Raw genomic sequence first — 26651 nt, 5'->3', positions numbered from 1 at the left:
CAGTAGAGAAAACTAAGTTATTTGTATGTTTTCAAATAAAATATTCTAAGAATAAGTTATATTGGAACAGGTCATAGTGTAGCAGTCAGGGAATGGCTATTTCACTACTAACTATTTAAATTAACCCATGATTGCCTAATTTGATTTAGATTAATATTTCTAATAGTTTCTTTTGTACCTATTGCACAGGCAAAAAAATAAAAAAGAACAGGGCACACAGTTGATCAATATAATATTATATAATTATAAAAAATTTCATTATTTTAATGTCCTCTAAATGATATTCATTCACTTGAATGTCACTAAATCTCATATTAGTTACATTCTATATTTATGTCTATTGATTATATCATGATGAAAACAGTACCACCATTTTTAACATTTAAAGTCTTTCAAATTGTACAATTATTTTAAATATTTAGAAATTGACATGCTACAGATATCATATATTTGCCAAATGATCTAAAATTTTATTATGTTATTGTAAAGTTAATTTTAGGTGAAATATTATAAAACAAAAGTTATTTCAAATGTTTACTTGCAATATTTTATATCTTGTTATAAAAAGTATTTGAAAATAATATGTTTTCATGCTTGCTACCTTAATATCTGCTCCTCTCTCATGATTTTGAGAATATAGTTCAAAAGCCAAAAAAAAGATGCAGAGTATTTGGTCAATATTTTCAGTTTATTTGTTCTCATAAGCAATTATCCAAAACTTAGGAGATAAGTGAACACTTGCCTAAAAGTGTCATATTGTCACCTAAAATTATTTATTTCTAGCTCTATTATTTTCATTCTGTATAACAATTATTTTTCATGTGATTAAAAAGAAATAATTCCAATTATCCATAGATCCCAAAATATGAATCTTCCGCAGCTAATCCAACTACTGAATGATAATCTAAGTCAATTAATTAATTCAAAAAACATTCTGAGCAGCTACTACATGCCAGACACTGTAGTAAGGCTCAGGCTGAGATGTAGCAGTGAAATAAAGTCCCTGTGGTCATGAGACTTACATTCATGTGAGGGTGAGGGAAAGATAAAAATAAAAAGCATAACATTTGTTAGGAAGTGATCAATTCTAAGCATAAAAAAGGATAAGTGGAAAAAAGAGTGACATGAAGTGGAACAAAGTGGTATTTTGTAATGAGGGAAGATTTCTTTCAGATGGTGGTACTTACATAATTTCCTGGAAAAGGTAACTGAGTCAGCCACATAGGCACATGGGGCAGTAATGTTTAAGGCAGAAGAAATAGCAGAACATGAAGCAGAAACATGAAAGTCCTTTTGAAAGAAAAGGAATGAGGTGCCATGACTAGAATGCAGTGACCAAAGCAGAAGGTAGAAAGAAGGGGTGGAAGGTGGCAACTCATGCCAAGCCTGGCAGGCCTTCATAGGACTTTCAATTTTATTCTGGGTGATATGGAAAGTAATTAGTTCTTTCTGTGTTTCTCATAATGTGCCTTTCCTCTCTGGGCCACCTGCCCTCGTTAGTCCCTTACTGCCTTGCCTCTGCATTAGTTGCACAGCCTCTGGGATAGTTAGATCTCTTGACTCCAGTGTCTTCCCAACCTCCACTTCCCTCTTCACCGCCAAGTGAAGCTTCATTATAGACCTCTTGGATGATTTTTTTTTTTCCTGATCAAAACTTAATAAAAACAACAACATTAATAATAGGTATATTTATAATGTTACATCCATATTAATTTAATTATTTTTTACATTAACCCCTGAGGCAAAAACTGCTATCATACCCACTTTACAGATGAAGAAACTGTGGCTTAGAGAAGTTAAGTAATTGGCTTAAGTATACAGTTAGATAGCAGTGGAGACATGATTTTTTCCCCTTTGCTAATCAAATGAAATGAAACTTTCTCAACCAAATATTGAAAGTCTTTCATATGAAGCTTAAATGTGAGCTAGACTGACCCAAATTCATGTGCCATCTCAATTATTAATTACATTTGACGTCTGAGGCAAGTTACTAAACTTTGACTCAGTGAACTTACCTGTAAAATGGGAATGATAATAATACTTTCCTCAAAATTAAATGAGAAAATGCACACAAAGCACTTTACACCAATCTTACTATATCATGGGCACTTAACAGATGTTGGCTATAATCGTTACCTTAATATTAGCATATACATTGCATGATGCATCTGAACATAAGGGAATATTTCCATGGAAATCTATGTCTTTTTAATTGTAAGACTATATACTCAGGGTATTATTTTATCATAACATAGGTAAAACAATGCTGTATTATCAGTATACAAAAAATATATGTGAGCATTTAAAAACAAAAATTATTCACTTTGTGTTTTAAAAAATACATATTCTTCTTTGCAATTATGACTTTTACATATGTGCCTGGCTATCAGATGGGGAGTGCCTACAGTGACAATGATGAATGCTAAAAGTATTATACTCTTCATGTTTTACTCATCTAAAACACTCAACTGACTATGACCATGAATAAGTAATAGAGTAGGATATGTCATTGTTAATAGTTTTTGTAGGTAGGTTTTGTTTGTTTGTTTGTTTCATTTGCAGTGTAGTAATATGTCTAATGATGGCAGCTTCTATTAGAAAAAATAAAGCGGTATGTCTGAAGCTTGTAAATAGTGTTGTTTGGCCAGGATGTTAATGTACGCCTGATATGTACCATTATTTAATTAGCATAGTTTCAGTCTCCCCTGTGGGCCTGTTCTTGGCTTATCTCCTTTAGGAAGTGGGATGGCTTTTATTTTTAAAATGCATTATAATGGCTGGATTTTTATAAAAGCTTGTCAGCACCTCCCCAGCCCCACCGTCTGTAGCATTATAAATCCAATGTTATTGCTAACAATGTTATTGGCTAGAAGTATAATCTCAAATTTGCTGCTGTCCCAAATTTATGCAAAGCTCAGTAGAAAGCCAGTTCATCCATTCTTTTGGATCAGTGGTCTCGAACTAATTATTAGCTGCTGAATGTTTCTTTCAAATAAAGTTTTTAGTGATGAAAAACTAAATTTACAAAATCAAAAAATGTGTAACTTCTCTGTGAGCTATGGGTAAATTGGCAATCCTCCATATTCCCAGGGTTCTCCAGGTCAACCTCAGGTCTCTAAGGAGTAGTAACATCTGTGCTAAATACTCTGCGATACATCTCCAGGGAAGCCTTCCTGTCAGAGAGTGATGCTTTTTGACTGTAAATTATAGGCTCCATGTAGTTCCATGCTTTGATGATAGTGTGGCCTGTACTAAAGAACACTATATAGGAAGAAGCCATTACTAACCTTCAGTAAAGATGTTGTTGAAGATGTTTATTGATTTACACTACGAGGTTTCTCAGGAACAATTTCTCTCTGGTCTTAGGCTTTTCCTGAACAATTTTCTGGATGAAGGAATAGAGGACAATCATCATAGAGGTAGTGATCCTTGAACTTGGCCATTTTATGATGGATTGTTTTATAGGATCATTCCAGAGGAGGGAACTTTATATACTTGAGAAAGTGCATGGTGAGTTCAGTGAACAACAAGTGATTTGGTGTGTGGGTAGCATTAAATATATGAAATAGCATTTTAAGAAATAATGCTAGATATATGAGTTTTCATTTTACATAGTGTAAGCAGTATATTTTTCATGTTCCATTTAAAGCTTTTGGGGAACAAACTCATAATGATAGGAAATCTGTGAAAGCATTATAAAATATTCATAAATATTATCTTCAAGGAACATACGGATTCCTGGGTAAGGTAAGTTTTCCAAAGAAATAAACATAATTAAACCTAGAAAGTCTGATGGATGTGAACCTTTGAGTAATTTTATTCAGCTTAATAGAGAGCTATATTTTTATATCATTTATCTAAGGCTTTTATATAAATAAATGCATATATGTGTGTGTGTGTGTGTGTGTATATATATATATATATATTCAAATATATTGCTTTCCTATGCCCCCTTCAGAGAATATCATTAATCTGTTCAATACTTTATCATCTGGTAAAAAATGCAAAGATACATAATTAAATCTAAAGTTGAAATTCAATAAATGTTTGTATTGTTAAAGAATGGGTAGTTGGGTGTAAATTATTTTTCAGGATACTTGAATTCTAAATGTTCAAGTGACAAACTGTGTTTATTATAAAATAAAATTTAAAAGTATCATTTTAAATCAAATACATTAAAATGTAATCATTGCTATTTTCCAGTTACAATTAAAAAGGCAATAATTACAGGATATTTATAATTTCATCTTTCTTAGTGATTAAGAATCACCATTATGAGAATACATCATTGTCATAGCAAAATTATGTAGTCTTTCTGAGCTTGTTGTTAGTCTGTTAGCTGGCACTTCCATTTTAGGTGTGCTCTTCTCTGACTCATCCCTATTTCTAGTGATTATTTCTAATCATCTGTAAATCACGTGCCCAGGTTAGCGGATTGAGTGATGGTCTAAGAAACGGTCCTAAGAAGGATGGAACCTCCTGATAAGGAAAATGTCAATATACTTTAAAATTTCAGGATTTGCTTCCTTATCAATAAACTGATGATATCATTAATTTCTTTTTTTAATATCACAAATATCTATTTTTTTTTAAAAAAGGACTGAGCTAAAGAAGTAATTCTTAGAAATGTTGAAAGTTAGCCACACCAGATAACTCACTATGTAGCTCTGTGTGACTGTGTTTCTACAGTGAAGCTCTTTGCAGTGTCTGATGTGCAAAAGCTAAATATTAGCTATAGGCAATCCAGAGGAATAGCAAATAATATCTTGCACTAGATTTCAGAAGACAATATCTCTCTATACCCATTTAGGCTGCTAATTTTGAATATGATTTCTAGTCAGTAGCATGTAATACACATTTAAAGTTTCCATGAATCTTTAATTCAGATATTTGGGATTTTTTGCCCAGAATTAACTTTAAAATATTCTCTGTTCTATTTTTTGCTTACAGTGACTAGTACTTACCAGTATTTGTTATTACAAAAAGAGTAACTAGAAATAACTGGAAATATACTCTTTAGAAATATTCGCACAGTCTCATGGGGTAAATATTCAATTTAGAACGTCATCATTAGGTATGTCTTCACACTTAAGAAAGTATTTAACAAAGGTAAAACTCTCACATAATTAACATGAAGGAGATTTTTTTCACAACAATGCTTGAAGTTTTATTGATGTTTTTCAAACTTAAAAACATTTTGAATTTTAGGGGAACATCACTCAATCCAATCTTTATGGAGACAGATTAGAGCAAATGATATGATTTTTACTTTTTCACAAATGATTGCTTTTCAGAGGAAGAATTTAAAAGTTAAAAAATATCTTAATTTTCTTAAAGGATGACATCTGGCTTAATATTATAGTCTTGGGCAGCATTCCATACAGAAGTCTTCCTTATCCAGAGTGTTTATGACTCAGGTATCCAAATGCCCTTGCCACATTCTGTCTTGGCTTTTTGACTAATTTAAATCTTTTGTGCATTAGTTTTCTCATATTTTCTGCAAAATGTGGGCAATTAAATGAGTACGTACGCTTGCTGCCTAGAATATAGTAATTTTCGATAAAGGAAAGACTTTTTACCTGTTTTGCCTACTCTGTTTCATAATTACAATTAGAATAGTTATCAGATGTGATCTGCCAATGCATGATATCCATATATAACAATACTTCATGAGCTTATTCATGGTACTGAATGAGGAAAAGAAAATTATTGAGTATAAAACCCCACAAGATATGAAGTGCAAACTATATATTTTTTCTATATATTGTTGATACATACACATACTTAAGACTAGGAAGTGGTAAAAACTGTCGTTCCAAGGGAATTATCTCTATTTTGGTCCAGATATTGCTTCTTTGATACTCTTGGTTCGGATAAACTTGTATTACGCCCCGTATATTTCTTATCCTTTCTTTGAGCTTTGACCTTACTTTATCAGGACCATATTATCTATAAGGAATTATTTTACTTCTTGCTCAAAATTTGAAAAGAAAAAATGTATCATTATTATTATCAGCCATACCACCAAGGTTTTGCTTTCTTTCATTGTGCTCTGCAAATTTTTGTCACTAAATTCTTATAGTCTGGTGCATATCTTGTTTCTTTGTTTTCACAATCACCCAGTTTTCCTTTTTCTAATATGAGTTCTTTGTGACCGTCCTTCCTATGCTATGTTCTGTGCCTGTATTATTTCCCACACTACTGCAAAATAAACAATGTTTGTTTATTTTAAGAAAATTCAACTCCCCAAATCCTTAGCGATTCATTTCCTAAATGTATATAAAAGCAGATTTTAAGCATTCATGAACATTTAAAATTTAGTTAAAACATAATTAAATTTCTTGATTCATCTCTAAAATATTGTAAGATTTATAAAAACATTAAGAATAAAAGTCGCCTTAGGAATTTTTTTAGGTAGGAAATTAACTTTTCAATACTCAGAGTATCTCTTTACATAAGTCCCATTCTATATATCTACCTACCTATTTCTTTCTGTCAATCTAGCTAGCCATCCATCCATTCATCCATCCATCCATCCATCCTTCTGCAATGGAGTGAATGCTTGTGTTCCCACCCCCAAAATTCATAAGTTGAAAGTCTAATTATAATCTGATGGTGTTTGAAGGTTGTGCCTTTAGGAGGTACTTAGGTCATGAGAATAGAGTCCATAAGAGGCCAGAGAACTAGCTAGCTGTCTTTCTGCCATATGAAGTTAAAACAAGAAGCCAGCATTCTGCAACCCCGAAAAGGGTTCTCACTAGAACTCAGTCATCCTGGCATCTTCTGGACTTCCAGGCTCCAGAACTGTGAGAAATAAAGTTCTATTGTTATCAGCCACCCAGTCTATGGTACTTTGTTATAGCAGCTTAAACTGATAATATCTACCTTCTATCTATCTAATGGAAATAGCCTAAATTATAACTTCAGTTATGAACTATTTAAAGTCAGTAGCATAACAATTTGAAAGAATTTCCCCTCACCTTCTTTTGGTATTTGTGTTTTTAAGTAAAAAAAGAAATGTTAACATTTACTTCCATAGAAATACTGTTAGTATGAGAAAGATAATGAGTCCATAAAAATCAAAATTTTTAAATGTTCACTTTAGTGGGCAAAATATAGTAGTTAACCTGTATTGGAGATAATATGCCAGGTAGTGATCTGTTCAGTAAATTTTCATGGTGGAGATAAGGTCTGAGCAACATTTTGAAACAACTGTATAATATATTCTGGGAAATATGAATATAGCATAATGTCTGCAGAGGAGCAAAGGTTAGATGATGAGAGATCTTACATGTGAGTCGGACTTTATCCTTTAGTTGATGGAGAATTGTAAAATACATAAATAAATAGACAGTGCTGTGAGAAGAATTATAGTCAGAAAAGGTATTTTTGGACAATTTCAAGGATGACTAACTGGGACCAGGTAAGGAGAGGTCAGAGTAAGATGAAAAATATAGTGTGTCATTCATTTAAAAGGAAATAAGAACCGAGGAGAGATGGGAGGGATTTACTAGCAGTTGTTGAGTGACTTCCATAACTTTCCATTTTATATTTTTGTAAATTGTAATATAAATTATTGTCATAATGAAATAAATGATTAAAATTTAATTTTAGGAAAGGTTGTGAACTTCACTGAATCAGTTATATCTTGGTCAGTGTAGCAGATTCAATCATATTATAGCTTATTTATGATATATAAAGCAATATGATGTCAGTAAAAGAGCTGAAATAATTGTCTCGATATGTCTTGTTCTGTCCTTTTTTTTTCGGTTTTGTGAGCCTTCCATTCAGTTATCATTTAGTTATCCACCTTGTTACTTTGAGTTATGAGCAGAAATATTGAGAAATATTTTCTCCCCAAACATATTGTCTAATGACAGGTAAGGACTATGTCCAGTGAGTGAAAATTTAAATGTTAAAGTAAAACATTATGTTTATCAATATTGGTCTATCCTCATTCCCTCCTTTTTTAACAAAATGATTAAAAAAATCATTAAAAATTACTGTAAGTTAAAATGAAGCTCATAATTTTTTTGTTCTTTAAAGTAAAATCTTCTTTATAGTAAAATTCATTCAAAATACTATGGGCTTACTTATGATAAAGTTTTTAATAGAAGGATAAGAATTTAAATTCTGGAACAACTTACCAGAGCTAATAGTAAATAAGTAAATTTGTATAACACTTTTATCTTAAAAACAGTGCATTAAGTTGTATCTTATGCTACTTAGATAATATGAGAGTCCTTCAAGTCACTCTAATCTCCTACCATTAGACAAAAAATAGCAGAATTCATGAGAAACCCTGAGCGTTACTGGCAGCAAATGATAGTTTTATTTTCCTTTGGAAACAACCCTCAATGAAATGCTTGTGGCTGTTTCTTCATGGCTCAGATCTGGGAATAAAGGAAGAGATAAAGTGAAATAAATACAGAATCACTGAACTATTATCAAAAGGTGGGGCTCTGCTTGGTCACTTAGGGCAAGGGCTTGGTTTACTGTGTTTGCGTCACTAGTCTGGCAGATTAGCATACATGAACATTTAAATAAACACATCTTGTGTTTCAAGAAACTTATGGCATAAAATATATTTTAACTGTTACCAAAATATCCAATATGTTTATTTATTTATTATTGTTTTAAACATCTTTATTGGAGTATAATTGCTTTACAATGGTGTGTCAATATGCTTTTTAAAAATGTTGTACACTAAAATTATGTTTTGATTATATTTTCCTTGAAATTCTTGATTTTTTTTTTCTGATACTCTACAGTTTATGTGTTGGTCTCATGTAAACAGCCCCTACAACAAACGTGAACATGGGGTTATGGTTGATATAAACATTTGTAAATATATGTGTTCAATTCAAATATATATTCCAAACTAAGTTACATAAAAAACTCACTTGAAGTACACACTTTCGGCTGTGATGATAGAAAAGAGGAAGCTGCATAGACTAATCTGTGTCCCTCTGCATCCTGACCATATTTACTCCTATTTTTCTTTCTATACTTAGAATCAAACTTGATCTCTCTACAGATGGTCTTAGCAATAGTCTTAGTGACAACATTTTATACAAAAGTACAAGCTCTGGAGTTAAACTCTTGGGTTCAAATTCCAGATTCCCACTTACTCATTAGGGTTTTATATTTTTAAAAATCCTGCTAGAGCTAAGATGCCACAAATTTCTTTTTAGGGAAGAGAAATAATAAATATGTAGCACCAGCAAAGATTGAAAACAGACAAATGAAATTTAATAAAAATACCTGTGTTACGGGCATAGATTTTTTTCCTCTATAATGTTTAGCACTTTATATAAAACAAGTAAATTTGATTCCTCTGATTATGAAGTAATAACCAACTATGGCTTTAGAGCAGGTTTTGAAAGATGCTATAATGAATGATTTTTTTAAAGGGAGATTACGTGTTCAGTAATTGACACTACCTTAAGGAGATTTTAAAGCTAGAGATAGACAACGTGTGTAACATATTAAAATTGAAGAGAGTATCAGATAAGTTTTCCTGTTTGCCTTTGTTTGAAATAAAAACACGTTTATAGGATTCATTATTATATAAACTTTTAAAGAGTTCTTAAAGGACCAGACAGACTGAATTAACTGATTTAATATTTTATAACATATCGGTTGTAGAAAAATTGTATGAATTTTTGTTTAACCTCTAGAAGTGTCTTTCCCCCACATATCTCCTCTTCACACGCTAATATGTGAAAGAGGTCATTTAAATATCCAGTTTTATGGTTTATAGTGTGGATTACTGTGATCAACTCTGCATCTCCAAGCAACATATCGCTATTATGCAAAACCATTGTGAACAGATGACACATTAAGAAGCATAGCTCTGCAGTGCATCTGGTCTTTGATTTTGAGAAATACAGTACTTGAGATGGAATATGCAAATGGAAAATCGACCCAAGGTCAGAGTGAGGAAAGCAAAATGACATTCTTTGTTGGTTTCAAAATGAGAAATCCATTTCTACTGCACAGTAAAGTTAAAATAAAAGTTAAAGAAAATCACTAGAAGAAAATTTAGATATTTCACTTCCTCCTTGCTTCTTTAGCTGGAAAATAATTCAGTGATTTTTGCCACTATAGAGAAAAGGGAGAATTATTTACACTTTTATTTCCTAAGATTTTTCCTCTTGTATCTACCCTAATGAGAGAAAATGTATGTAGGTGATAGACCATTACTCTAGAATTTATCCATGGTTTTTGTTCTGTTTATTGCTGTTTGGGTGACTTTGAGAAAGTATGTTTTTCTATACTCCTCTTTATTTTAAATAAGTATAATAATTAAAATTATATACTCCATTTTTCTGGAGGGATAAAAAGATTATCAACTGATTAGTAGATTTATTTAGGAAAATAAACTCTATAGTCATACTTTTCTCTGTATCTTTCTCTTTTGTGGGCACCTCAGGTACAGAGGGATCATCTAATGATATTCTTCAGTTTACGGCACACTGTCCTCATACCTCACCCCTGTTCTTAGATATTTTTTCCTACTCCCGGCTTCTCCTTTTATGTACTTTTCTAATGAGTTTGATATATGTACTTTGATGGCCATGTTTGATAAAAAATTATATCCCATTGTGTATGCTTAATTTACATAGCTATAACTCGTTTCTTTTTTCACTCAGTCCTGTTTTTTAAAATACTATGGATTCTAATTCAGTGCATCTAAATACTGCAAAGAATTCCATTGCACGAATCCACTGCAGTTTACTTATTTATTATGCTAATATTGCTTCCAACTACCATAGATTACCTCCAATTCCCTATTACTGCAAACAAAGCTAAGATAAAGCATCCTGCTTTTTATACAGGTCTGCCTCAGTTTATGATGGGGTTACATACTGATAAATCCATAAGAAGTTGAAAATATTCATTGTACCTCAAAAATGCGTTTAATATACCTAACTTAACATCGTAGGTTAGCCTAGCCTACCTTAAATGAGCTCAGAACACTTATATTAGCCTACAGTTAGGCATAAGCATCTAACACAAAACCTCTTTTATAATAGAGTATGGGACATCTCATATAATTTATTGAATACCATACTGAAAGTGAAGAGCAGCATGGTTGTATGGGTACAGGATGGTTGTGAGTATATCCGTTGTTTACCCTTGTGATTGTGTGGTTGACTGGGAGCTGTGCTTGCTGCCACTGCCCAGCATCAGGAGCGTATCATCCTGCATAGTAATGTTAGCCTGGGAAAAGATCAAAATTCAAATTTCAAAGTATGTTTTCTGCTGAATGCGTATCACTTGCACACCATCAAAAGTTGAAAAATCTGAAGTTGGGGACTCTCTATACCTTTCTGTTTTTGTGTAGGAATTTTTCTAAGGCTTAAAACCATGACTGGAATGGCTGTGTCAAGGGAAATGCTTAATCTAATTTATTTTAATCTTATCTAATTTATATACTTAATTTAATTGAATGTTTTCAATTTTCATCAAAGGAGTACATATCTGTATCCCCAAGTTTTGAGAATTGGTATTTTTTGTTGTTGTTTGGTTCTGAACATTATGTAGTTACTAGGGTTTTTTTTTTAAGTCTCCAGATACATGAAGCTTTTTTTTTTTTAACCAACAAACTTTATTTATTTATTTATTTATTTTTGCGGTACGTGGGCCTCTCACTGCTGTGGCCTCTCCCGTTGCAGAGCACAGGCTCCGGACGCGCAGGCTCAGCGGCCATGGCTCACGGGCCTAGCCGCTCTGCGGCATGTGGAATCTTCCCAGACCAGGGCATGAACCCGTGTCCCCTGCATCGGCAGGCGGACTCTCAACCACTGCGCCACCAGGGAAGCCCAGCAAACTTTATTTTTTTAGAGTTTTAGATTCACAGCAAAACTGAGTGGAAAGTATAGAGACTTCTGTGTACCACCTGCTCCCACAAATGTGCATTATCGACGTTGCACATGAGAGTGGTACATTTATTACAATCATGAACCTACACTGGTAACATCATTATCACTCAAAGTCCATAAGTTTGCATTAGGGTTCGCTCTTGGTGTACATTCTATGGATTTTGAAAAATGTATAATGATATGTATTCATCATTTCAGTAACATACAGTATAGTTTCACTGCCTTAAAAATCCACTGTTCTCTTGCTGTTCATTCCTTCCTCCTGCTGGCAACCACTGATCGTTTGATTGTACACATGGTTTTGCTTTTCCTAAATATCATATACTTGGAATCATGCAGCATGTAGCCCTTTTGGACTGGCTTAGTAATATGCATTTAAGTTTTCACCATGTTTTTTCAGGGCTTGGTAGCTCATTTCCTTTTAGTAATGAATAACATTCCATTGTCTGGATGTACCACAGTTTATGTATCTGTTCACCCACTGAAGGACATCTTGGTTTCTTCCAAGTTTTGGCAACTATGAATAAAGCTTCTATAAACATCCATGTGGAGGTTTTTGTGTGGACATAAGGTTTCAGTTCATTTATGTAAATACCAAGGAGTGTGAATTGCCGGATGGTATGGTAAAGTGTACATTTAGTTTTGCAAGAAATTGCCAAAACCTTTTCTAAATTGGCTGTACCATTTTGCATTCCCACCAGCAATGAATGAGAGTTTCCTGTTGCTCTACATCCTCACCAGCATTTGGTGTATCAGTGTTCCATATTTTGGCCATTCTAATAGATTTGGCTGTTCTAATAGATTCATTGTTTTTTAATTTGCATTTCCCCAATGACATATGTTATTGAACTTATTATATGCCTACTTGCCATCTGTATATCTACTTTGGTAAGATGTCTCCTCAAGTCTTTTGACCGTTTTTAATTACGTTTTTCATTTTCTTATTGTTGAGTTTTAAGAGTTTTTTATAAATTTTGGATAGCAGTCTTTTATCAGATGTGTCTTTTGCAAATATTTTCTCTCAATCTGTGGCTTGTCTTCTCATCCTCTTGGGGTGGAGTTTTTTAATCTTTTTTTTTCCTAATTTCATTTATTATGACCAAAGACCACAGTAAATGATACATGGTTCTTTTAAAATTAATTGCTCCTTTTTTAAGCTTTGTCTGTGGTCAAATTTTGTGAATGTTTCATGAATGCCACCAAATATTTATTGCTTTGAATAGAGCATGTATAGTTCAACATAAAGTACTCTTTAATAGCATAGGCTCTGGAATTCAGAATAATTGTTTTGAAACCCTGTTTTGCCACTTCTTTCTGAGCAATCTTGAGCAAATTAAACATTCTGTGCTTAGTTTTCCCAAATAAAAAATTGAGAACAGTAAGACACATTCTATAGATTTGGACTGAAGATTAAATAATTTATGTTAGGTATGTACACAGTACCTGGTAGTGTGTTAAATACTCTCAGGATTATTATTTATTAGTTTAGAATAGTTATGAAATGCACTGCATTTCTGTATATTATTTTCTGCTTGAGCTATCAGTTTTGGATAAGAATATATTAAGTGCTTTTAATATTTCATAGTTTAGTTGCCTTATTTATATGAATATAGTCTGAAGCTATATTATTAGGTATGTCTCATGCTGAAAATACTATATTGATCCATTTTTCTTTTAACAGTATATAATATACCACTTTGTTATGACACTTTGTTAGTTTTTTTCTTGTTTGTTTGGTTTTTCATTGAATACCAAATTGTTTGATATTGAAATTGACACCTTAGATTTCTTTTGGTCCATGGTCTTGTTCCTTTATTTTTAGATTTCAGCCTTTTTCTGATTTAACTGTTTCTCATATTCATGACATATTGCTCATTCTTACTTTTTTACTTGTTTGAGGATCTCTGATTATATTTGGTTTAACCATGTACATTCACTGTAGTCCCTGATATATTAAGATTTCTTTCTTCCATTTTATTTTCTATTTATTTTCATTTCATGACTTCCTTTGGATTTTTTACAGTTACTTCAGCTAATTTGAAGAACTGCTTAATCCATTTATATTCTTTTAAAGATTACCTGTATTAAGACTGATATTTATTTTTATCTTTTTATTTATTTCTTATTATCATGTGTATCTTCCCCTGAATAAAAATTATATTATTAGGTACTCTCCCTTCCCTCTTTTCCTTTTTTGTATCCATACTTCTGCTTTTGCTATTGTGTTGATTTTTGTCTAGAATTGTATAGTTTTAAGATCTTTTCTGTTTTAGACAAAAGCAAACTTTACTAACTAAATTATATATTAATATCTAATTTATCTATATCTCTATATTTTAAAATTTTACCTTATAAAAGAAATAATACTTTTGCTAGTTATAAAATTCTAGGCTTAAATTGCCTTCCTTATATAATTATCATTTATCTTGCAGCCAGTATTACTGTTAAGGAATCTGCTATCAATGTATAACTTTTTCTTTTATAGGTAATCTACTTTTTCTTTCTAGGAGGTTTTACAGTTATCTTTTATCTTCTATTATAGCATGTATATGATATAGACATGTGTGTGCATATGTGTGTCACTTCATCTGCCCTTTTTATATTTTATGGACTTTTATTTATTTATTTTAAATATTTGTTTTTTGGCTGCATTGGGTCTTAGTTGCAGCACGTGGGATCTTTTGTTGCGGCATGTGGGCTCTTCATTACAGTGTGAGGGCTTCTCTCTGGTTGTGGTGCACAGGCCTATAAGTTGCAGCGCACGGGCTTAGTTGACCCATGGCATGTGGGATCTTAGTTCCCTGACTAGGGATCGAACCGTTGTCCCCTGTATTGCAAGACGGATTCTTAACCACTGGACCACCAGGGAAGTCCCATTTTATGGACTTTAAAAATTGGGTCTTAAATCCTGGAAAATTATCCACCAATCTTTCCTCATGTTTCCCTCATGTTTATTTATTTATTTAAAAATATTCCTCCCTTGGCTTCTTTTATACAAATATTGACATTTTACTATTTACCAAATAGAAAACTATCTGGTCTTGTTCTTCACAGAATATCAAGTGCTATGAAAAGTGCCTGATTTGTAGTAGTTTAATATATATTTGAGAAATCAATGAGTTGGCTGAGTATAGTCGTAAATGGTATTTGAATTACAGATAGTCATTGATGGTCATGCTTTTAAAATCATACTGAGCCGTAATTATGGTATGGATTTAACAGTTAGGTATTAGTGCATAACTTGCAATATTTTGAATTAATATGTCATTGAATTCCAAAACAAATGCCTTTAAACCATTGTTTGTGAGAAATCTGCATAAGTTTTGCATATTCTGAATGATGTATCTGCTACAGAGAAATTTGAGAAAATATTAGAAATAAAATAAATGATTCATTACATTCATATGCATATATATACTTAAAATCTGAGAAATATTAGTGAAGAAAATACTATTAATTTTAATGTATTTGGAGCATAGTAAAGCACTGGCCTCTAGTTATGTGTTCCCATCTGACACTTGGAAAATTACTTATTCTGAATTAACAAAATTTAAAAGGAGAAGTATCTAAACTTTCACTTAGGAGGCTAAAATACAAAGGCTCTAGGCTACAGAACATTTTATTAAAACATTAGAATTTAATAAAAACAAAAATAATGAGAAAGTTTTCTTTCAATAACTTATAATGGTCTTAGATCAAGAAAGGTTATAAAGAGATTAATTCAATTTATGAACAACTTTAAAATAGTACAGCTGGTCAAGCTTTGAATAAATAAACATTTCACAAAAGTAGATATAAGGGGCTTCCCTGGTGGTGCAGTGGTTGAGAGTCCACCTGCCGATGCAGGGGACACGGGTTTGTGCCCCGGTCCGGGAAGATCCCACATGACGCGGAGCGGCTGGGCCCGTGAGCCATGGCCGCTGGGCCTGTGTGTCCGGAGCCTGTGCTCTGCAACGGGAGAGGCCACAACAGTGAGAGGCCCACGTACTGCAAAAAAAAAAAAAAAAAAAGTAAATATAAGAATGGCTAATAAACACTTACAAAGACTTTGAACATCATTGGTCACTAGGGAAGCACAAATTAAAACCACAGAGAGATTCCCCTGAAATGGCTATGTTCAAACAACAGATAATATCAAGTGTTGCTGAAAATGTGGAGAAACTGGAACATGTATACATTGCTGGTGGAAGGTAAAATAGCTCAACAGTTTTGCGAAAGATTTTAATAGTTTCTTAAAATTTTAAATATAACCTATCATACAACTCATCTGTTTCACTACTATCTACGCTAAAGAAATTAAAACATGTGTCTGCACAAATACTTGTACAAGATTGTTCATAGCAACATTACTCATAATAGCAAAAAAGAAGCAAACCATATGTCATTTAACTGATGAATAGATAAAATCTGGTGTATTCACACAATGCAGTACTATTCAGAATAAACTACTGATACATACTAAAACAGGAGTATACCTCAAAGGCATTATGTTAAGTGAAAGAGTCAGGTGCAGAAGACTATTTATTATATGACTGCATATTAATAAACCATCCTTAAAAGGAAAATTTATAGAGATAGTAAGCAAATCAGCAGCTGCATGGGACTAGGAGTATTTCTGGCGATTGGCTGCAAACAGGTGTAAGGATAGTTTCTGGAGAGATGGAAAATTCTAAAACTCAGTTGTGATGGGGCAGTAAATATCTAAATTTATTAAAATCATTGAATTGCACACTACAAAGAGTGAATTTTATGACATTTAACTTACATCTCAGTAAAACTGTTAAAAATAGTTACTGCTATGAGGACAAATGAGAATTGCTGCATGTTGGGAGTTTGTCATAATCTTTATAAAAGAATTAAGTGAAATTACATAAAAGATTTTTCTAAACATTTAATAATACCAAAACAATAATAATAAACATTGATTGACTGCTTTCCATATGCCAGATTATTAACTCATTTAATCTCACCACAGTCCTAAGAAGTACCTACCCATTATTAACATCCCCCATTTAGATAATGAAACCAAAATCAAAAAGGTTAATCTACTCAGTAATCACACAGCCGTTAGTTAAACGAGGATATTAATCCAGGCAGTCAGGCTTCAGAGACCCTACTCTTAACCAAATTTCCCTATCACTTCTATCCATCCTGTGCATACAGCTACAGTGAGAGAAAGTACAGTCCAGTGAGAGAAAGGTGAGGTGGAACAGTGTAATTTTTTTGTATAGAAATTGATTTCAATGTTGTAATAATAATGATTAACATATTAGAATAAGTATATTACATGCAAAATTGGCACATATGACTAATATTTAAAGTGCTAGCTAAAATGATATGAAGAATACAGGTAAAATTTGTAGTAATTAAGACAAAGACATACTAAAACAAAATAAACTGAACACCTGTAATGAATACTTTACCTTTAAAAAAATGTATCCCTAGAAATTATTTTTCTCTCAGAACAAACATGAAAATCAATCACCAAGTGTTAAGGTAATTCTTATTTTATATTTGGTGAAGTTCTAGACTTTAACAGAAATAAAACTAAGTGATTTTCTTTCTGAGATCAATTGTAAGTCTGCAAATCAAGATGTTTGGACTTGACAGAGATCTTGGTGGTACTTTTTTTTCAGTGACTAAGAAAATATTTAGTCTAGTACACAATAATCATTTAGACTAAGTTTAAACAAATGGTAGAAAAGGAAATGAAACTATTCTTGATACTTAATTTCAAATCTAGCATCACCAAAATGCCTTTTTGAAATGACTGAAATGATAGAATGCAGTGAATGATCTATAATCTCTTTCATGTTTCAATGAATTGTGACTATAAAAAATGCCTTCAGGATTTACTTTGGAGGTTTCATCAGGATTAACATAATAAAGCATACAAGGAAAGGATTAGAAGAATCATTTTAGGAAGGGTATTAAATTCGGTATTTATAGGATTGAAAATGAAAAACAATAAATAGATACTGCAACAGGAGCCTACAATATGCCCTGTTTAAAAGACAGACAATATATTGTCAAGTTAAGAGTGATAAAAATGATAGAATATATTGTTAGAAATATACACATCATTGCCTTTAAATATGTTTACTCTTAAGGTATGATTAAGAATTATATACCTGTTTGGGAAAATATAAAATCTAGACTAGAACTTGAGAACTGTCATCCAAATGACTCAACAGTCACATTGAAGGTTGTTACAAAGAAATTCTCCATTAGTTTTTCTCCAGCCCCTTAGGACTAAATATTTGATTATATTGCCTGTTTTCAAAAGTTTCCTAAATCTTTGTCAGTGACAGGATATAATGAGGGTTTAATGAGAAGTACTATTAAATTGAATGAGTGTATTGGATTTATCTTAGACAGTATTCTTATATTACTGTCCACTCTGCATATAAAAGTCCTTTTTATGTACTTATTGAGCTGAATTAAATTAAATTACATTGAGGTTGTGGATTATAAATGCACAGGATCACAACTAAAGGGCTAGATGTCATGGAAAGACTATAAATATGTTTTTAATATAAAAGTATGACATGCCATTCTGCTGGAGAGATTACCATAAATCATTGAGGCTAGAATGATAACATCATTTATTTTTGGAAAAAAGGGGTATATTTTTCAGAGTTAAGAAATAAAAGCATAATAGGAGCTATAGGTCTTATCCCAGATAAGAAGTGTTATGTGTTACCCATTAATAATGTTTGACTGTGTCTTAATTGTAGTGCTGGCTTTTTACTCACAAAGAACAAAAAGCATTTGTACAGCTCCCCTGGTGGTGCAGTGGTTAAGAATCCACCTGCCAATGCAGGGTACACGGGTTCAAGCCCTGGTTTGGGAAAGATCCCACATGCCACAGAGCAACTAAGCCCGTGAACCACAGCTACTGAGCCCACGTGCCATAGCTACTGAAGCCCATGCACCTAGAGCCCATGCTCCACAACAAGAGAAGCCACTGCAGTGAGAAGCCCACGCACCACAATGGAGAGTAGCCCCCTCTCGCCGCAACTAGAGAAAGCCCATGCGCAGCAATGAAGACCTAATGTAGCCAAAAATAAAATAAATAAATTTATTTTAAAAAATTAAAAAGCATTTGTAGATGAACAATTTTATAGAGGTTTCATTATACCATCACTTAACCCCATATGGTTTTATTAAATAATACCAGGCAATAATTTTGCCTTATTCACACCATTGAAATCATCTTTAAGGAAAAATTGCAAAGCGTTATAATTTTTTATTTTACTTACCAATTTTTTTTTTTTTTTGCGGTACGTGGGCCTCTCACTGTTGTGGCCTCTCCCGTTGCGGAGCACAGGCTCCAGACACGCAGGCTCAGCAGCCATGGCTCACGGGCCCAGCCGCTCCGCGGCACGCGGGATCTTCCCGGACCGGGGCACGAACCCGTGTCCCCTGCATCGGCAGGCGGACTCTCAACCACTGCGCCACCAGGGAAGCCCCTACTTACCAATTTTTATTTCAGTATCAATGTTTATTATATTTCCTGGCTATTACCTATTATAATAATTATTTAGCAAATAAACCATTATGTATGTAAATTGAAACGTGTAATTATGAATATATTTTAAAACTGTTTAACAGTAGAATTATCATGGTGACAAGGAGCCAGGTGACCAGAGTGATGAATCAAATGAATAAATTATTAACATGCTCATCTGATTTTCAACATTTTTTTTCCTTGTTCACCTGATATCTTCCCAATTCCTCTCAATTATTTTATTAAGTAAAAAGATTTAAATGGTTATTATACTTACTGATTTTTAATGGAAATCAAATCAAATCCTTTTTCATAACGTCTTTTATATCTTTATTGAGATCTAACTCACATACCATAAACTTCACCCTTTTAAAATGTACAACTTAATGGTTTTCAGTACATTCACAGAGGTGAGCAACCAACATCACTGCCTAATTCAGAATACTTTCAATACCCCATTTCTAGCCCCATAAGCAGGCACTTCCCATTCTCTAATCTTCCAAGGTTATTTTGGCTCTTCTGAATCCCTTGCCTTTCAGTGTCATTTTTAGTATAAATTCGACAATTTCTGTAAACAGAAAAAAAGCAACTTGGATATTTATAGGGATTACATTGAATCTATGGATTGTTCTCTTAACTTTATTTTTAGATTGTTTATTGCTAGTGTACAGAAATACAATTTATTTGTTGTATATTGATCTTGTATCTTGTATCCTGCAACATATCTAAACTGGTTTATTAGTTCTAATAATTCTTCAGCCAATTTCTTAGGATTTTCTGTGTACAAGATTATGTCATCTGTCAATAGATATAGTTTTATTTTCTTTACAATCTGGATGACTTATTTCTCTTTCTGGCCCAATTTCCCTCTCTAGAAACTCCAGTACAGTGTTGAATAAAAGTAGTGAGAACATTCTTTAATCACTAAGTACGCTGTTTAGCTGTGGGTTTTTCATAGTTGCCCGTTATCTACGAAAGTTGAGGACGTTTCCTTCTATTCCTACTGCCTTGAATACTTCTATCATGAAAAGGTGTTGGAATTAAATATTATTTATGCATCTATTCAGATGATCATGTGCGTTTTCTGTTCTCTCCTTTACTCTATTAATATGCTTTATTACATTAATTGAATTTTATATATTACAGCACTTTTGCATTCCTGGATAAGTCATACTTGGTCATGATGTATAATTGCTTTTATATATTGTTAGATTTGTTAGTACTTTGACAGATTTTAACATCTGTGTTCATAAAGGCTGTTAGTCTGTAGTTTTCTTCAAAGTTTTTGTCTAGTTTTGTTATCAGTGTAACATTGGCTTTACAGAATCATTGTAGAAGTATTTCTCCTCCGTTTTATGGAAGAATTTGTGAAAAATTAGAATACTTCATAGAATCCACCAGTGAAACCATCTTGGTCTGGGCTTGTAAGAGGGTTGTTTAAAAAAAGTAATTCAGGGATTTTTTTGTTTTGCTTTGTTTTTTACTTGTTTAGTCTATTCAGATTTTCAGTTTCTTCTGTCACTTTGGTATTTGTGTCTTTCAAGGAATTTGTCCATTCACCTAGGTTATATAAATTATAAATTTTGGCATACAGTTCATAATATTCCCCTTTAATTACTTTTTCTGTAAGATTTGTGGTGATACACTTCCTAAAATAATTTTATAATTTGAGAATTCTTTTTTTGTGTGGTCACTCTAGCTAAAGTTTGGACAATTGTGTTGATCTTTTTGAAGAAACAACTTTCAGATGTATTGATTTTTTACTTTTGCTTTTCTGTTTTCTATTCTGTTTCTCTCCACTCTCGTTTTTTATTTCCTTCCTTTTGCTGACCTTAAGTTTAATTGTATCTTCTTTTACTAGCTTTTTTTTTTTTTTTTTTTTTTTTGCGGTACGTGGGCCTCTCACTGCTGTGGCCTCTCCCGTTGCGGAGCACAGGCTCCGGACACACAGGCTCAGAGGCCATGGCTCACGGGCCCAGCTGCTCTACAGCATGTGGGACCCTCCCAGACCAGGGCACGAACCCATGTCCCCTGCATCGGCAGGCGGACTCTCAACCACTGCGCCACCAGGGAAGCCCTCTAGCTTCTTTTAAACTTGTTCTGTGATCTTTTTTCTTTTTTAATATAGACATTTACAGCTACAGATTTCCTTGTAAGCACTGTTTTGGCTCTATCTCATATATTTTTATTATGTTGTGTTTTCATTTACGTTAATCTCATGCTGTTTTCTAATTTCCCATGTGATATCTTCCTTGACTCATTGGTTATTTAGGAATGTGTTATTTAATTTCCACATATTTATAAATTTCCTCGTTATTGATTTTTAAATTTAATTCTATTCTCTTGAAGAACAAATTTTGAATGATTTCAATAATTATAAATTTATTGAGGTGCATTTTATGGCCTAACACAAAGTCTATTAGAGAATACCGTGTGCACTTGAGAAGAATGTTTTACTGCTGTTGTTGGGTGAAGTGTTTTATAGTTTTCTGTTATGTCTAGTTCACATATAGTGTTGTTCAAGTCTTCCATTTCCTTGTTCACTTTCTGTTTAGTTGTTGTATTCATTATTTAAAATGAAGTCACCATTACTGTTAAATTATTATTTTCCCCTACAATTCTGTCAGTTTTTGCTTTCTGGGACTCTGTTGTGAGGTACATATATATTTATAATTGTTATGTTTTCTTGATGGATCTATACTTTTATTGTTTAAAAATGTTCTCCCTTGTCTCATAACAATTTTTATTTTAAAGTCTACTTGATCTAATATTTATGCAGCCACTGCAGCTCTCGTTTGGTTGCTGTCTGCATGGTGTATCAACCAGGGTTCTCCAGAGAAACAGAGCCATCAGATCCAATAGCCAAGATGTATTATACATTATATATATTTATTTATTACAAGGAATTGGATTACAGAATTATGGAGGCTGATAGATCCCAAGATCTGCAGAGTGAGTTGGTTGGTAAGCTGAAGACCCAGCAGAGTTGATGGTTTAGTTCCAGTCTGAACCAAGCACTTAAGAACCAGGAGAGCTCATAGTATAGTTCCAGTCCAAAGGCTGGCTGTTTGATTCACAGGAAGAGCCAGCATTTCAGTTTGGATCTAAAGGCAGAAAAAAACCTGATGTCCTAGTTCATAGGTCATCAAGCAGGAAGGATTCTTTTACAGCCTGTTTGCTCTATTTAGGCCTTTGACTAATTGCATGGAGCCCATTCACATTTAGAAAGGCGATCTGTTTTACTCAGTGTTCTGATTTAAATTTCATTGTCATTCAAAATACTCTCACAGAAACACTGAGTGTAATTTTACTTCAAATATCTGGGAACCACATGGCCCAGTCAGGTTGACACATAAAATTAACTATCACATAAGATATATAGATACATCTTTTTGTTTGCAAACTATTTGTGTTTTTGAATGTAAAGTGAGTCTCTTATAGACAGCATACGGTTGGATCCCGGTTTGTTTGTTTCTTTAAAACCATTTTGCCAGTCTCCACCTCTGGATTGGAGTGTTTAGCTCATTTACATTTAATATACTAATGATAAGGTAGGATTTATATCTGTCATTTTGATATGTTTATCTGTATGTCTTACACCTTTTTTGTTCTTCTATTAATCAATTACTGCCTTCTTTATGATATTTTCTAGTGTACCATTTTATTTCCCTTGATTTTTTTTTTACTATATTCTTAGTGGTTGCCCTAGTAATTACGATTAACATCTTCACTTAAAACAATCTTGTTTGAATTAATACCAGCTTAATTTATTTCAAGACTATACAAAACATATACCTCTGTCTCCCACTTCTAAGTGTTTTTATTGTCATAAAGATTACACCTTTTTAAATCACAGTTCATCAATGTAGTTTTATAATTGCTTTTTGCAGTTCTTTTATATTTGATACTGATTAAAACAAAAATACATTTTTACTATGTTTGTCATTTGCCTATGTACTTTAGTGGTATTTATTTCTTCACATGGGTTTAATTACTGTCTGGCATCTTTTCGTTTCCTCATGAAGGACTCCCTTTAGTATTTCTTGTAAAGCAGAAGATTTCTATTTAAAATCTATTTAAGATTTTATTTCTTGTAAAATCCCTTCAGTTTTCTTTCTTTTCCTTAATCTCAGATTTCTTAATTAGTACTTCTTTTTTTTCACCGCCCTTTTCTCTATAAGAATCTATATAACTCCTTCTTGAAATTCTGACACCTGTAAAATATCAGTTGGAAAATACTGCTCTAGGTCAGTTTTAAATGTGAAATGTTCCACAGGTTAGAATAACAAAAGTCATCTACTTAAAGTTAGTGACCCTACTGAATACAAGTAAATCTAGCACTGGAAAATTTTTTATATTTTATAAAATGTCTTTATACTTTTTCATCTTTATGAACATCCCTGAGAGGAAATAGAACAAGTGTATCAGTGGTAGATAAGTATGTATTAAGAGTATTAAAAGTATTGAAAGTAGGGGGCTTCCCTGGTGGCGCAGTGGTTGAGGGTTCGCCTGCCGATGCAGGGGACGTGGGTTTGTGCCCCGGTCTGGGAAGATCCCACATGCCGCGGAGCAGCTGGGCCCGTGAGCCATGGCCGCTGAGCCTGCGCGTCCGGAGCCTGTGCTTCGCAACGGGAGAGGCCACAACAGTGAGAGGCCCACATACCGCCAAAAAAAAAAAAAAAAGTATTGAAAGTTATATAACTTTTCTTGTCATCCAATTGGTAATTTATTAACCTGAGTTTTACTTCCAGATAAGATGACTCTTAAATTGTGAGATGTTTCCACTACATTGAAGGCTATCATTTTAGAAATTCTAAGTATGTCTGAGAGGTATCTTCATTTTGTGACATTGTTAATGACAGTAATTCTGAGATCTCTCTTTTTTTTTTTTTTTGGAGGAGTACTTTCAATTACTATGTTCATCTTGATGTTATAAATTTTTAAAATTAATCTTAAAATAATTAGGAAATTTCAATTATTTAGAAAAGAAAGGACAGCAGATTTACTTACTTTGGAAAGATAAATACACAATTCTGCTTAAATGAGATATAGTTACAAGATGGTGTAGCTAACTCCAAGCATTTAGTGAACACCCGTCAAATTCTTGGAGATTTTTTCCCCAGTTTTCAGTGAGTAAAAATCTGGTTGTTATCTCATTTGATATTAATTCGTGCTAATAACCGAGTGATTGTGCCAATGGAAGAAGATAACAAGAGAATGAGAGAAAGGAATCATGCAATAGTTGCTCTTACAGCCTGTGAATGAACAGATCCCAGGAGCAAACAAGTAGTTTGCCACAATTATCCAAGGGGGATCACATCCCAGGAAACAATTATTCCACTTGAGTTCTATCACTTGCTAAAGGGTATGAAAAATAACAGTGTAATTCAGGGTCTTAAACTAAGTGTGTGTTTATGTTGTCTTCCTACCAGGAATGAGAAAGAACTGTGTTCTCATCATATACAAATAGTCACAGGGTCTCCAGAGCTCTTATCCTACTAATCAGGGAGTGTGAAAAGTTTCTTGACAGAACGCATGAATTATTTTTATTGGAAAATAATTGTAACTCTAAATATAAAATCTAGCCTTTTAACCTAGTGCTTTTTTTTTTCTTGAGAGCTTCTTTTTTCTTTTGAGAATAAAATTTTATTTTTATTGACGTATAGTTGATTTACAATGTTGTGTTAATTACTGCTGTACAGCAAAGTCCTTCAGTTATACATATTTATACATTCCTTTTTCATATTCTTTTCCATTATGGTTTATTATACGATATTGAATATAACTCTCTGCACTATATAGTAAGACGTTGTTGTTTATCCATTCTGTGTGTAAAAGCCTACATCTGCTAACCCCACTTCCCACTCTATCCCTTCCCCAACCCCCTCCCCCTTGACAACCACCAGTTCTCTATGTCTGTGATTCTATTTCTGTTTTGTAGATAGCTTCATTTGTGTCATATTTTAGATTCCAAATATAAGTGATATCATATGGTATTTGTCTTTCTCTTTCTGACTTACTTCACTTAGTATGATAATCTCTAGTTGCATCCATGTTGCTGCAAATGGCATTTCATTCTTTTTATGGCTGAGTAGTATTCCATTGTATATATGTACCACATCTTCTTTATCCCTTCATCTGTTGATGGACATTTAGGTTGCTTCCATGTCTTGGCTATTGTGAATAGTGCTGCTATGAATATAGGGGTGCATGTGTCTTTTCAAATTATAGTTTTGTCTGGTTATATGTCCAGGAGTGGGATTGATGGATCATATGGTAATTCTATTTTTAGTTTTCTGAGAAACCTCCATACTGTTTTCCACAGTGGGTGCACCAACTTACATTCCCACCAACAGTGCGGGAGGGTTCCCTTTTCTCCACACCCTTTCCAGCATTTGTTATTTGTAGATTTTTTAATCATGGCCATTCTGACTGGTGTGAGGTGGTACCTCACTGTAGTTTTGATTGCATTTCTCTAATAATTAGTGATATTAAACATCTTTCCATGTGCCTATTGGTGTCTGTATTTCTTCTTTGGAGAAATGTCTGTTTAGGTCTTCTGCACATTTTTTGATTGGGTTTTTTGTTTTGTTGTTGTTGAGTCATGTGAGCTGTTTGTATATTTTGGAAGTTAAGCCCTTGTTGGTTGCATCGTCTGTAAATATTTTCTCCCATTCTATAGGTTGTCTTTTCATTTTGTTTTGGTTTCCTTTGCTGTGTAATATAGAGATTTCTGGTTTGTATATAAGCAATCTCAACCTATGGACTTTGATACTGATCACCTTTCTCTTGAGATCATATACTGTCTTGAATTGGAGACATCCTATTCTCTCTCCAACTACAGAAAAACCAGCCCTCCCCCAAAGTCATTAGGCCAGCACTATGAGTAGCCAACCTCCATCTTAATCTCTTCAAAAGATGTAATGCACATAACAGAGTTAATATAGTAAGAGCACAACACAAGGAAACAATGGATTAATCTTGGAAGGACTAGTAGTAATGTGTGAGCTGATCTTTGTAAGATGAGTAGAATGCAGACAGATGGATGAAGAGAAATGGCATTTTAGGATGTTGGACTTCTTGGAATGAAGTCTTCTAGGTCTTGAAGTGCATAGCGTTTAAGAACAATAAATCAACTGTTGTACATATGCCAAGGAGAACTTACTCTGAGATCAAGTTGAAATTACAGATTGGTGTTGGAATCTGAAGTGTCTTGAATGCTAAGCTAAAAACAATATTTTTAAATCAGTAAT

The 26651-nt window shown here is 33.1% G+C and overlaps 1 protein-coding gene across 6 annotated transcripts in view; it reads left to right on the top strand.

The window, feature by feature from the left end:
- Window positions 1-26651, top strand: part of CCSER1 (coiled-coil serine rich protein 1) — a 1273261-nt gene that overhangs the window by 1165724 nt on the left and 80886 nt on the right. The window contains exon 12 of one of the 6 annotated variants that reach the window (XR_009564123.1): window positions 3367-3510. The exons of the other annotated variants lie outside the window; for them this stretch is intronic. The gene's annotated coding sequence lies outside the window, so the exon portion shown is untranslated. The remainder of the gene's footprint in view (window positions 1-3366; window positions 3511-26651) is intronic. 6 annotated transcript variants of the gene reach the window in all.

This window comes from Globicephala melas, chromosome 5, assembly GCF_963455315.2.
Source record: "Globicephala melas chromosome 5, mGloMel1.2, whole genome shotgun sequence".
Taxonomy (NCBI): Eukaryota; Metazoa; Chordata; class Mammalia; order Artiodactyla; family Delphinidae; genus Globicephala; species Globicephala melas.
The sequence above is the reverse complement of the archived record's forward strand: the minus strand, read 5'-3'. Positions and strand labels throughout refer to the sequence as shown.